The sequence below is a fragment of the Peromyscus californicus genome, unplaced genomic scaffold (genome assembly GCF_007827085.1).
Source record: "Peromyscus californicus insignis strain IS unplaced genomic scaffold, ASM782708v3 Scaffold_20__1_contigs__length_68692818, whole genome shotgun sequence".
Taxonomy (NCBI): Eukaryota; Metazoa; Chordata; class Mammalia; order Rodentia; family Cricetidae; genus Peromyscus; species Peromyscus californicus.
In genome coordinates, this window is record NW_026294503.1 from 65,079,841 (window position 1) to 65,094,262 (window position 14,422).

The window sequence follows — 14,422 nt, forward strand, 5'->3', positions numbered from 1 at the left end:
CTTTAGAATCCTTCTGCCAGGATGGATGGAACAGTAATGCTTGCTTAAATTTTAGCTCTGCCTGCTCCTTATTGACAAGTGTGTGGGACTGTGGCCTGTGACTGCGCCAAGTCACTCATTATTCCCGTGAACTCTTGGTGGACGTTTTCCTCAGGAGATTATAATACCAACAACACAACTATCTCCACCTCTGTGCTGGCTGTCCTTGACCCGACTGTCCTGACTACCACTTGACTATAGTGTTAAACAGGATTGATGAGAATAGAATTTCATAAGTTTATTCCTAGTCCTAGGGACCAGCATGCAGCCTTTTATCAGCAAGTATACTGTTCACTGTAGATTTTTAGTTTACATCAACTCTTTCAGCCTGGAGGAGGTGCCTTCTGTTTTTCGTTTGTTTTTTAATGATTTTGATGCATGTGGGTGTTTTGCTAACATGTATGTGTATCACATGTGTGCCTGGTACCCACAAGGTCAGAAGAGAGTGTCAGATCCCCTAGAACTGCAGTTACAGATTGTTCTGAGCTGCCATGTGGGTGCTGGAGACTGAACTCTGGTCCTCTGACATGAGTTCAGGTCCCAGCACCAGGGAAAGCATGGTAGGGGGGCTGAAGAAAGGAATCGGGTCTCTGTGGTAGCAGAGTGGGGGTCTGCTCTTACAGCTCTCTGAGAAAGGAAGGGCAAACCCGCAGCGGGGCTCCCCAGCTTCTGGGCAGGAGTCAGGGATGCCGTGGGGAGTCAGGATGTGTGGCCACCAATCCCCAAGCGAGAGGTCCCGCACCTGAAGTCACGGTACTCACTGGGGATGGGCTTAGCATGACACCGTCAGGATCTGTGAGCGGGGAAGGCTGCAGGGACCGTGGCCTGAGCAGCAGTCTGGTCTGGATTCTAGCATTATATTCTTACAAAAAGGTTTTGTGTTTTTAAACAAATACTACAATGTTTACAGATGAAAATTAGACACTTGGAACTTTTACAAGTTACATCTGTGGGGGGACTTTCAGAAGGGGCTAGCATCTAGGTCAGTAGACTAAGAGTCCAGTCCCAGCTCTGTAGGAAGGCCTCAGCCAGTCTGTTGAGGGCTGTGAACGAGAGTTCCTGAAGAGACCCACACCTTCCACCCCACCTCACTGAGCAGAGGCTGGAATGTCACAGGGTCAGGGTCTGATTACACTTGGACCCTTTCACCATTTCTTGGCCACCTCTGACTGGGCTAACATCCTGTGACTAACAGGGAGAGCCTTTGAAATGTGTTAACACATTAATTAGCTTCTACCGCCCCAAAGGTGATGGGCAGCGCCTGAAAACCATAGACATTTCTCCCCACTTTAACCCACCTGCCTAGTGTTCCCCCAATATATTTTTAAAATGCCTTAATTTAGGACTTTCTTTATTCTTTACTATAAAATTTCATGAAACTGATACCACAGTGGGATATGGAGTCTGAGGGAACCTAAACCCACATTCCCAGGCCAGGGTTCTAGAATCTGTCTCCTTTGAGGGAGAATTGTATTTTTACCTTGACAGGGCCAAATGCACAAAAGACAGGAGGCATACTCTCTCCTTCTGAGCCTGTGACCCATCCCCTTACACGCACAGGCACCTGCCCTCCTTGTTCTGGGCCTCTGGGCATGGACTAGGGCTCTTAGTCCAGACTGATGCTGCTGGCCTCCCAGCCTCTCCAGCCCACAATGGTGGACTCTGGTGCTTCTAGACCTCTCAACTGCATGAGGCAACTCCCAGTCTGCCTCTCCCTCCTCTCGCTCCTCTTGGGCTGAGATCGGTTCTCAGGTCTTGCTCTGTGGAAGACAATAGCTTCCAACCTGTGTCTTTCTCTGAGTGATTGCATTTTATAAAACAACACTTGGCTCCCTTTGAGGGCGGAACCAGGGCAGAATGACTGCACATCTCGTTTGCACATATAAACAAACACCGTCTGTCCGGCACAAACCATGGCAATGGGACAGCTATGCCATTCACATGAGCAAAGTGTCACCACGTACACACACAGCAAGTTAAATCCAGAGCAGACGGAGGAGTCGATCAAAACGTAAGACAAACCGGGACTGCGAACTCACCAGACACAAGAGGCAGAGGCAGCCCCTCAAGTGGATCATAGAAGAGGGGGGCATTTCCCACCGGACATGACCACACCCGTTGACAGTCCTCAAACTAGCCAAAACCTTCGTCATGTGACCGGCAGGCTTAACCAACGCCTAACTGTCCCTGGGGCTTCACTATGGATTTAACTGTCCATTCAAAGACCTGACAAGTCTACACGGTCTCACACACAGGTGATCTTCCTAAAATCCATTAAAATGGTATCTTTGGGTCTGTTACATATGCTTAATAAAACACCAAATGCTTTGAACACACCATTAAGAGATAGTTGATCTTGGGGCTAGAGAGATGGCTGAGCAGTTAAGAGCACTGGCTGCTCTTCCAGAGGACCTGGGTTTGATTCCCAGCACCCACATGGAGGCTCACAGCTATCAGTAACTCCAGTTCCAGGGGATCCAATGCCCTCTCTTTAAATATCTATTTTTTTCATGCAATATATTTTGATCATATTACTTCCCCTACCCCAATACCTCCCAGACCCCCTACACCTCTCAAAAAAGAAAAGAAAAATAACAACTGACAAACCAGCCTTCCTCCATCTTGGGCTTGGAAACCATCTTATAGCAAAGTTAAACTAGGCTTGTTCCTGTTTCTGATTTAATCTGTTTCTCAAGGATCGGGCTATGCCATGATGGCACGCTGGAACTCAGAGATCCACCTGTCAGCTTCCCGCGTGTTGGGATTAAGGGCATTGCCACCATGAGCCCCTGAGAAGTCCTGGAGCAGCCTTCCCTGTGTGCCATACCCCTCAAGGATGTCAACTACTTGAGAGTAAACAAGGAAAAGCAGAGGACCTCTGAGGTGGCACGGCAGGTGCATGCGGGCCTGAGGACCTGAGTTCAGTTCCCAAATCCCACACTCCCAGGAGGCGCCAGGATAGAACTGACTCCTAGCATCCATTGTTCTCTGACCTACACACACACACACACACACACACACACACACACAGTGCCAAGCATGAGTCTATACTCATGAAAGACCCTAACCCTTCGGGCTTACACTCCCAAGCCCCAGGAAATAAGGAACTAAAAAGAAAACTAGTTCCAAGGGCCACCTGACCCAGCCATTAATCTCCCCTGCAACCCCATAACAAAATAAAGGGATTTCTATTAAGAAGTGTGCTCAACTGTGACTGGGATAGTTGCAGGTGTTCCAGGAAGGACCACTGTGACCTTTGTGTAAACTCCACTCCCGCCCTGATACCCCCCTTGAGGTTTCAGGAAGAATGTGCATGCGGACGTGACTGTACCCACTCTGTGATCACCCTGTGATCAGGCCATGAAATTGTATGGGAATTGTAATCTTCTGGGTTTTGTGGGTTTTTCCTTTAAAAGCACCTATGTGACTACAGTAAGTTGCGACTCTTGCTCTTGGGAGCAGAGGAGTCCTTCTATATAGAAGCTTAATAAATCCTGCTGTTGCATCAACTGGACTGGAGTCTGGGTTCTTGGGGCGCCCACTTGAGACCCGAAACTTTGGGGTCCAGCACTCATAGTTCATACTCTCACACAAATAGTGCACATTTAAATTGGGATTTCAGGACATGTCAACCCCCCCAGAGAGTAATGTGCAGGGGCTGGGCAGGCTTTTATGTTACTCAGCTGTAGTAGGTAAAAGAACCATGTCGTTAAGTCTTGTCAAGAGAGAAATAACTAATACTTTGCATTTAGAGTGTATTTTAATGCTTAAACATTTCTAAACTTTTGTTCCTAGGCAAAAATTAAAGTGTAAATTAATTGTTTTTGTTTGAGACAAGGTCTCATTATGTAGTCCTGACTGGCCTGGAACTCACAGAGATCCTCCTGCCTCTGCCTCTCAAGTGCTGAAATTAAAGGTGTGCGCCACCGCACCTGGTTGTAGGATGTGATCTCCCTTGTGTGGAGCTCTTTCTAATCCAAATAAATATACATGTGCTGTGTGGATGTTGAGGTACTTCTGTTATTGAGACGGTGAAGTTTACACACAGCCTTAGCTCACGGTTAACAGATAAGAAATTCCATTATAAACAGTGCACGAAATTAGGTATTAAATGTGTGAACAAAGATATGGAGGTCAAACCAGTATTACTCTCAAAAGGACAGTGCTAGGTTTGGGGCCTGGAAGTTCCCATCCCTGTGGTAGAGAACATAACCCTCAGCTAACAACATTTTATAATGCTGTATTGGTCTCTGACAAATGCAGCAGGATGGGAACGCCACCTTTAATCCCAGCAGAGGCAGAAGGATCTCTGTGAGTTCGAGGCCAGCCTGGTCTACAAATTGAGTTCCAGGACAGTCAGAGCTGTTACACAGTGAGACCCTGCCTAGGGGGCGGGGAAGATATGTGACACACAAATCCTTTGTGAGACAAGAATCTCCATGTTGTCAAACAACATCAGATAAAGAAGGCAGAGAGAAAAAAAAGAAAGGAAACCACCTAGATTTTCCATAGTTCAGATAGGTTATCTTGGAGCGAATACTAGGAACTGATAACCTTTGAAGAAGCCACATCTCTGTAGAAGATTCTTCAGGCTGCATAACTGATTAGCATTCATGGTTGTAGAGGGTTGGAATGTTGCTGGTAAGGGGCCAAAACTATCCTGGGCTATCTTTTGTCCTCTAACTGCCACTGATTGCCCACCTCTGTGCAATCAATGGGGAACTAACATCCTCTCTATTAGGTAAAGGCTTTTGGCAGGCCAGGCCTGGTAGCTCACATCTTTAATGACAACATTCCAGAGATAGAATCAAAGTCAGCCTGGTCTACAAAGTAACTTCCAGGCCAGCCAAGGCTACACACTGAGACCCTGTCTCAAAAACAAAACAAGCAAACAACAATAACCAAGGAAAAAGACCCCTGGCCTTTGGAATGTGTTTTCAGGAGACCTACTAGATGCCATTGGCAGTGTCCCAACATCCAGGCTGTGGCAGCACTGTGCATGCTCTTGACTGCTGAGCTGTCTCTCTGCTCCCAGACAGGGTTAACTTGAAAAGACAAGAACTTAATCTTTTGTGATGTTCTAGTCTAATCTTAGATGGGTTTTGTTTGTTTGTTTGTTTTTTCGAGACAGGGTTTCTCTCTGTAGCTTTGGAGCCTGCCCTGGACTAGCTCTATAGACCAGGCTGGCCTCGAACTCACAGAGATCCACCTGCCTCTGCCTCCCGAGTGCTGGGATTAAAGGCGTGCACCACCACTGCCTAGCATGTGACAGATCTTTTTAACCATCATTTTTATGCCTCTGGTTAAAGAGGGACATCTTGTACATGGGGAACACTTATGGACCACCTCGCTTAAGTCATTAATGTTATTTTTAAATAGTATTTTTAGTTTTGACACAGGATCTTCCTGTGTACCCTTGGATGGTCTAAAACCTGTCATATAGAGTGTAAGCAAGTGTTGTAACTCGGGGGAAAGGTACCTGACTTTTTGGGGAGTCAGGCGACACCTTGAGCTGCTAGGGCAGCTCCGGCAGCTGGAGCTGCAATGGGACCACTCAGCTCTGGAGGGGAAGATATCCTGTTTGGGGAGTCACGCTATACCTGGAGTTGGGGTGCGGTGAGGGATGGTCTCCCCACAGGATAGAGCTATCCTGCTCCTCTCCTGGAGAGCCACTACAGCTGAACTTTGCTCAGCCCTCCTTTAAGGAGGCTTCCCAGCAGAGCTTTGCTTCTCCGGCTCAAGATGTTGCTTCTTTTTTTTCCCCCGAGACAGGGTTTCTCTGTGTAGTTTTGGAGCCTGTTCTGGATCTCACTCTGTAGACCAGACTGGCCTCGAACTCACAGAGATCTGCCTGCCTCTACCTCCAGTGTGCTGGGATTAAAGGTGTGTGCCACCACCGCCCGGCAAGATGTTGCTTCTTTTGCTTCACTCTGCTACAGGGTAAACCCCTGCAGAAATGTAGCAATCTCCTCCAGGTCCAGTGAAGAAAAGTTGTTACTTTTTCTGCTCCACCTTACTCAGTCCCCTAAGGGACGTCTCAGCAAGGTTCTTCTGTTCAGCTCCCCCTTGCTTAGCCCCGTAAGGGAACATCTCTGCAAGACTTTTTTCTGCTCAGTCCCCTAATGGATGTCTTAGCAAGGTTCTTCTCTGTCCCTGGGACTGAAGATCTTCACACCCAAAACTCTTGAGAAAGAGATTTATTTGGGAATGAGGAGTCCAGGAGAGTGACTGCCTGTACCAGGATGGGAAAGAAGAGCTCACAACTGAACGGACAGAGGGGTTTATATAGGCTTTCTTAGGGGTGGAGTTTCTCCAGGGAGAAGGTTTTCTGTTTAGGAATTGGTTAGTTTTTCTGCTCAGGGATTGTTTAGTCTTGTTGGTCAGGGGCAGAGATGGCTCTAATTTCAGATCCAAACTTCTAAGGCCAGCCAGGACATATTTCTTTCACTGGCTCTGATTCTAGGGACAAAGTGTGTTTCCTTGGCACTGGTTTCAGAGTCAGGGCGTTTCTTTGGTTCTGGGTTCAGGGATAAAGTGTTTCTTTCTCTGGCTCAGGTCCCAGATCCAGGCTGTGTTTCTTTCCCTGGTTCTGGGTTCCAGGGTCAGGGTGGGTTTCTTTAGCTGGCCCCTTTTCCCTACATAGAGCAGGCTGGATTCATACTCCTTGTGGCAGTCCTCTGCCTCCTGGGTGTTGTGATTACAAACACACACCTAGGTTCAAAAAAAAATTTGTACATGAAGATCTTCAAAATGTAAATTTTCTAAGGCCAAAATCTATTTCATCAATGTAAAACTGGAACCAATTTCTCTCTGTTTAAAGCAGTGAGCTTTCTTAAAAACATTGGGGTGTGTGTATGTGTGCACATGCCAGAAATATCTAAACTGTCTTGTAGCTTGCTAAACTTTGACATATTTTGTAATTCTCTTATTCAACCTTATGTCCAAAAATAAATACAGTTTTAGTTAGGGTTTCTATTGCTGTGATCTCTTTACCACTGATATTTTGTTACAGACCTTTTTCACTTAAGAAGTTTGTTGTTTAATAGGTCCCACAGAGTTAGACTTAATGCTGAGCTTCAGAGAAAGAAAAAGCTTCCTCCACCCTGCACCCTGTCAAAGGAAAGGAGCAAGTGGCCCCAGGGACAGAGGATGCCTGCCAAATTCAAAGAGGAAGGGGACTCTCTCCTCCTGAGACTTTATGTACTCTAGACTCTAAGAACAGGCTGGGGACCAGGGGCTGTCCTCCACACCTCTCAGTGCTTGAAGTGGGCAGATGAGAAGCACTTTGGGCATCTGTGTCCCTTTCTGCCATGTCCCACCCCCACCTCCCACCCGGTGTGAGGAAAGATCACCAATGGGATCAGGCCAACTAGGAAAAGCCACACCCCAGCAATGGGGACAGTTAACAACTGCCACAAGAGACGTGTGGGGACGCACGCCTTTAATCCCAACACTTGAGGCAGAGGCAGGTGGATTTCTGTGAGTTCGAGGCCAGTCCAGGCTACATAGTGAGACCCGTCTCAAAAAAGCCAAACACACAAATGCTATAAGAGGGTTTATCAACTTTGATGGTGTGAGTACATGGTGGTAAACACCTGCAGTCCCAGTGCTTGGGAGGCTGAAGCAGGGAGATTGTTAGCTTGAGGCCAGCAAGGCCCAGTCTCAAAGCCAACAGAATGGTCACTTGTGCCAGCCTTCCAACGTCACCAACACTGAGAGGCTGTACACAAACAGTTCTTACTTGTGGCTACCTGACACTAAGTGAATGGTAGAGGCCAAAGGTCAAAGACAAGCAGAATTCCCACACTTTAACCACTGGACCCTGACTGCGTAGAGCTGAGTCCAAGGGCCTGTGGTACCTTTTCATTCTATTTCTTGTTGTGTGGAGAGGTCAGAGGACAACTCTGTGGATAGAGTTGGCTCCTTCCTACCTTTTCTGGGGTTTCCAGGTTTGTTCAGCAAACACCTTCGCCAGCTGAGTCACATTGCTGGCCCTAACCAGTGAGGTCTTACACAGACACATGAAGTTTGACTCAGAACGGTTGCTGAGCTTGATCCCCCAGAGCCAATATCAACAAAGTATCAGTACTGAGGGCAGTGAGCAGCCGCTGTCCCACACAGACAAGGGCCAGCACCAGGGCACATGAAGTAGACCAGACTTCCCCTTGACTGTTCCCAAGGAACCCAGCCATCTTAGGACACGACTGTCTCTCCCTGTGAGATTGTTTTTGATGACTGTCTCAACGGCGTATGTTCTCTTGATTGTGTAGATGGGGGAATGTTTGTGTAGGTGCACACACGTGTAGATGCACATGTATGCACATCCATGTGGGGGTCAGGAGTCAATCTCCAGTGATTAGCCTGTTTTCTGAGCCAGGGTCTCTCACTGGCCTGGAGCCCTAGGCTAGGCCTGCCTTAGTGCTGGGATTCCAGGCATGTGCCAGCACACCCAGCTTTGTTATGTGGGTTCAGGTCCTTGTGCCTGTGAGGCAGGCGCGTTGCTGACTGTGCATCTCTTGCTTCATCTTCCCAGGAAGTGCGACCCTGCCACAACAAAGGCCACGAGAACCTAGGAGTCTCCCTCCCCAGGTTTGGAACTCCCAAGCTGTCACCCACACATTTTCCAATACCAATTCCTGTTTTTTTGTTTCTTGTACAATGTAGGAAAACTGTAGCAGCCTCCTGATTCAATGTATCTTGGGACCACTAGCCCTTGGAAGGCTGAGGCAGGAGGATCAGGAGTTTATGGCCAGCCTAAGCTGAATGAGACTCTGTCTCAATGCTGGGGGGCAGAAAGAGGAAAAAACAAAACACATTTCTAGCACTACCTGACACATGCCCCCAGTGAAACAAATAGGAAAAAAAGTCCTTGTTCCGTTAACTTGATCCTCTGTGTCAGAGGTTCTTAAGTAGAGGTTCCTGCGAATCTTGACCCTTTGGGGGCCTCATATTGGATATTTATATTACAGTTCATAACAGTAGTAAAGTTAGAGTTATGAAGCAGAAACAAAAGGTAATTCTATGGTTGGGGGTCACCACAACATGAGGAGCTGTATTAAAGGGATGCAGCATTAGGGAGGGTGAGAACCGTTGGTCTATGTGTTCCCAGCTGACGCCAGGTCTCCAGCCTTGGCAGAATGCCTTCACCTGCTGTTTACCAGGTCTCCAGCCTTGGCACAATGCCATCACCTGCTGTTTACCATGGCTCCTGAACCTCCACTTAGGAGAGAAGGGAAGAGAACATCTTATTGAGATATTCACCTAATTGTGTTTGGGAAGTTTTGACAGACAGGTCAGCAGAGGAGATAGTTTTATCTGGGAGCCCGCTTGGTTCTGGCCAGGCACCCTCCCACACAGTAATGCACTTGGCAGCTGAGTTCCTTCATCTGCATGTACTATTCACCCACACACCCCTCTCCAAACGGAGCATCTAGCAACCTCAGAACCCCTAAGCCCCCACCTTCACCTGCAAACAATGATCTGTTTTCCTGCTCCTGGTAACAAACAGGACAGTTTCTTTCTTTTTCCTTTTTTTTAAAGATTTATTTATTATGTATACAGTGCAGAACACCAGAAGAGGGAACCAGATCTCATTACAGATGGTTGTGAGCCACCATGTGGTTGCTGGGGATTGAACTCAGGACCTCTGGAAGAGCAGCCAGTGCTCTTAACCTCTGAGCCATCTTGCCAGCCCCAGACAATTTCTATTCAAGTGTATACCAATGGATCCTGATATGAAGACTAGAAGGGCCAATCCTGCATGAATTTGTTCTGGGTACATGCACAGTGGGATGAAACTGTGCCCTCTGGTCACCTTTTAGGGACCATCTTATGCCTATGTGAAATCGGACATGCGTATGCTTAAGATCAGACATGTTATAGGAGCAGCAGGAAAAAACAAGTGTGTGACCTAATCTATCTATCAAAATAGCAATCAGCCCCTCCCTCTCTTGAACCCCAGGAAAGAAACTCCCAACATCTGAGTGTTCTCACTCATGTGTGTCTCCCTCTCCATCAAGCACACTGCTGTTCTGCTGTTAACCTCACCCACCCAGTGTTCCTTGGTTTTTAGAGGCCTCTCCAGAAGGCCACAGGGCAGCTCACAGCATGGAAACCAGCTGACATTGGAGGAACGGCCCTGGAGAGCGCCCCAGACAGAAGTCACAATCTCCTCTAACTTTGATCTTGACAGTGACAACCTACTGCACAAATCCACTGGTGTTGCTACCGCAGAACACCAGATAGTCAGCACTTCGTAAAGAAAAGCGGTTTATTTAGAAGCTCTGACTTAGTTGGATGTAGCACATGCCTGCCCTTGGCTACATAGAGTTCCAGGACAGCCTGAGCACCCCGAGACCTTGTCTCTAGACAACAAACAAACAAAAACCTCAGTCTGGGTGTTCAGGATCCGATGTCCCCCAAGCCTAACTTAGGCCATACTTCTTTACTGTCCCAACACACCAATGTCACCCCACTAGAGACCAAGCCTCCAGCCCCTGAACCTCTAGAGGACACATTCAAACGCTGCCTTTGTTACCTCTAAGAGGGGCTTCCTCCGAGGAAGAAGGTGGCCTAGAGTGTCAGAAGGCATCCGTCTGCTGCTGAGTGTGGTCCCACACAGAGGCGATGATGCAGACAGGACCGGGAAGGCCCAGAAGGGCAGAGGGCAGCCAGGCCCTCACCAGGCCCTTTCATGCTTGGCTGCATGCGCCTGTGTTTTGAACCCCTATTCTCTGTCATAGCAAGACTCATTATTTTGCCCTGATTTCAAAACCATATCCAATCCAACTGCATAACCCCTCCCACAGAAACATGCCTGCCCCAAGCTGTTTTCTCCTCAGACCTTCTGCTAAAATACTGAGTGAGGAAGAACTGCTTCTTGGCAGCTTGTCAACCCCCAGGAGCCACTTGGACCACTTCTACAAGCTTCTACTTTCGCTCACTGATACCCAAACAATGTGCTCCCTTCATCCAGCGCAGCCCCCATCTCTGCCTGGAGATGGAGTGCACACAACACAGCTGTCCTTGTACTGACCCCTCTCTGCCCAAAGACGAATCCCTCAGACTCTGACCACCTACACTATTCCTTGTTCCTGAAGGTATGGGGCTAACAGGATAAAGCTCAGCGTAGCTCGAGATAGGAATGACAAATCACTTAAAACCGAACAGTAGACGTCAGTCTTTAAAACGCTGGGAAACAGTCGGCAGTCGGTGACGAACGCAGGGCCAGGCAGTCTTCACTCAAGACTTTAGAAAGACAGGTGCACGAGGGACTGGAGAGGTGGCTCAGCAGTTAGGACCACTGGTTACTCTTCCAGAGGACCTGGGCTCGACTCCCAGCACCCACACGGTAGCTCACAACTGTCTGTAACCCAGTTCCATGGGACCCGACAGACGCCCTTTTCTGGCCTCCATGGGCACAGGCACAACAGTCGTGCACAGACACACTTGCAGGCAAAGTAGCTGAACACATGAAGTAAAAATTAAAGAAATGATCAGACAGGTCCCCGAGCCCTGAGGCTGGGGCTCGGTTGACGTGGCGCTTACTCGCCTTGCACGTACAAAGCCTTGGGCTCCATCACCAGCACTAAACCAGCCATGGTGGCACGTGCCTGTCATCAGCTGAAGAATTCAAAGTCAGCCTGGTGGACAACTGAAGAATTCAGAGTCAGCCTGGTGGACACACGAGACTGTTTTAAAAAAGAAGGGAGAGAGAGAGAGAGAGAGAGAGAGAGAGAGAGAGAGAGAGAGAGAGAGAAGGAAAGAAAGAAAGAAAGAAAGAAAGAAAGAAAGAAAGAAAGAAAGAAAGAAAGAAAGAAAGAAAGAAAGAAAGAAAGAGAGGGAAGAAAAAGAGAGCCAGCATACGCTGTATGAGGTAGAACCAACTTGTTCAACGGATTAACCAGGGTGGTGTAAAGGCCTCCGTCAAGTGGAATGCCAAGGAATGTGTCCAGAGCCTCCCAGAGAGGCAAAGAATCTGGCTGGCTGGAGGAGAGGGAGGGTCCTTAATCATGACTGTCAGCTGCTTGTCAGCTGCAGTACAGCGGGAGACAGCAGCCCAGCCTGGAGCTGCCTGACTGAGATGTCCCTATCCTTCAGGGGACACAGCCCAGCCTGGAGCTGCCTGACTGAGATGTCCCTATCCTTCAGGGGCCTCTACTAGGGTAAAGCTGAATCCTTGAATTTGCCCCAGCCAAGAATTTTGGGATCAGCCAGTATGAAGCAAGGCTGGAGTTTACTAAAAAGAGTTATCTGCTGGGTACAGTGGTACACGCTTTTAATCCAAGCACTTGGGAAGCAGAGGAATGGGTGCATCAAGGCCATCCTGATCTACATGCCGAGTTCAAGGCCAGCCTGGACTACATAGTGAGACCCTGTCTCAATAAAATAAAGATAGATTTCTAACAAATTTAAGCATGAGAGGGATAGAAAGACGGTTCAGTGGTTAAGAGCACGTCACTTACTCCTGAGAGTCTGGCACCTTCTTATGGCTTCTATGGTTAGTGCATGAATCTGGTGCACACACACCACACACACATATATAAAAATAAATTGCCAGGTGTGGTGGCAAAATGCCTTTAATCCCATCACTCAAGGCAGAGGCAGGCAGATCTCTGTGAGTTCGAGGCCAGCCTGGCTACAGAGTGAGTTCCAGGACAGCCAGGGCTACACAGAGAAACCCTGTCTCGGAAAAGAAGAAAAACAATTAAGCACAGGAGGTAGAAAGAGGCGCTCAGGGAAAGAGAGTGTGGGCTTTTCAAAGGCGAGTCATGAGTGTTTTAGCAGTGGATAATTATAGGGACAGTTTTGGTGGCTGTCATGTTAGGGTTGCCAAGAAATTCTTCCTCCCTTTAATGATAAGTGAAATTATAGGGTGGCTCCAAAGGTACCTTGGTTAGGATTGTAATCTGATAAAATAAAACTATGGCTGGGTATAGCAGGCTTTCTCAGACCACCAGCCCCTAAATCATGACACGGAGACAGTATTAGTTATGAATGCTCGCCCTTAGCTTATGCTTGTCCCACTAGCTCTTGTAACAAATTAACCTGTTTCTCTTCATCCACGTTTTGTCTCAGGGTTTCTTACCTTTCCTTCTTTCTGTATGTCCTACTTTCCTGCTTCTCCTGTGTCTGTCTGGCCCTGGGCGTCTCCCTCTCTTTTCCTTCGTTCCTGTTCTCTCTCCCCCCCGCCCCCATTTATTCTCTCTGCCCACCAGTCCCACCTATCATCCCTCTCCTGCCAGGCTACTGGCCATTTGGCTTTTTATTAGACCAATCAGGTGCCTTAGGCAGGCCAGATGAAACATCTTTACATAATTAAACACATGCAGCAGAAACAAATGTAACACACCTTCCCATAGTTAAAAGTCATATTCCGCAGTGTAAACAAATGTAATACATCTTTGCCTAAAGTAATTTCCACAACAGCTGGGTCCCTGACATGGTTCAGTGAGAGAAGGTGCTTGTCACCAGGCCTGACTGAGTTTAATTCCTAGGACCCCTATGGTGGAAGGAGAGAACCAATCTGATAGCTCTCCTCTGGCCTCCACACATGCACAGTAGCATGCATGTGTCCACCCAATGCACACACAAAATAAAACGTCATTTTTTTTCTTTTTCTTTTTCCTTTTCTTTCTTTTTTAAGGTAAGCATGGGGCTTGAGAGATGGCTCAGAAGATCACCGGTTGTTCTTTGGAAGAGCTAGGTTCAGTCCTCAGCACTCACGTGGTGGCTCATAACCTCCACTAGTCCAGTTCTATTTATATATACACACAGGCAATCCCTCAAACTAAATGAAAATGAATAAATATTTAAAAGAAAATAAAAAGCCGGATGATGGTGGCGCACACCTTTAATCCCAGCACTCGGGAGGCAGAGGCAGGTGGACCTCTGTGATTTCGAGGCCAGCCTGGTCTACAGAGCGAGTTCTAGGACAGCCAGGGCTACACTGAGAAACTGTCTCAAAACAAAACAAGGTAACCATGGGTCACAAGAGCTGCATGATGGGGTTAAGACACGTCTTTCACTGTTACGTGGGGTTTCCTTTGAGATTCCTAGGAACTTTTGGTTTATACCCGGGAAACACAAAAGTCATATACACTTAGGCCTGAAGCACGATTCACTGCCCTTTTAACGTTTTGATTTGAAATACTCCCACGTTAGAGGAATATTCGTTATAGGCAGGCAACCTTCACACCCGAGTTTTTAAATGATTCAGTTCTGACCTATTACTGTGAGCACGAGCGGGGTGCCCTTGGCTGTGAGAGGAAGACACCTTCCGCAGCGGGTCCCTTCCTTCCGGGTCTGAGGGGCCTGCGTGCAGGGGAGAGCCTTTTGCCGAGCCACCCCTACCCCCCCCACCCCCCAATTCCCACCCCCCCAA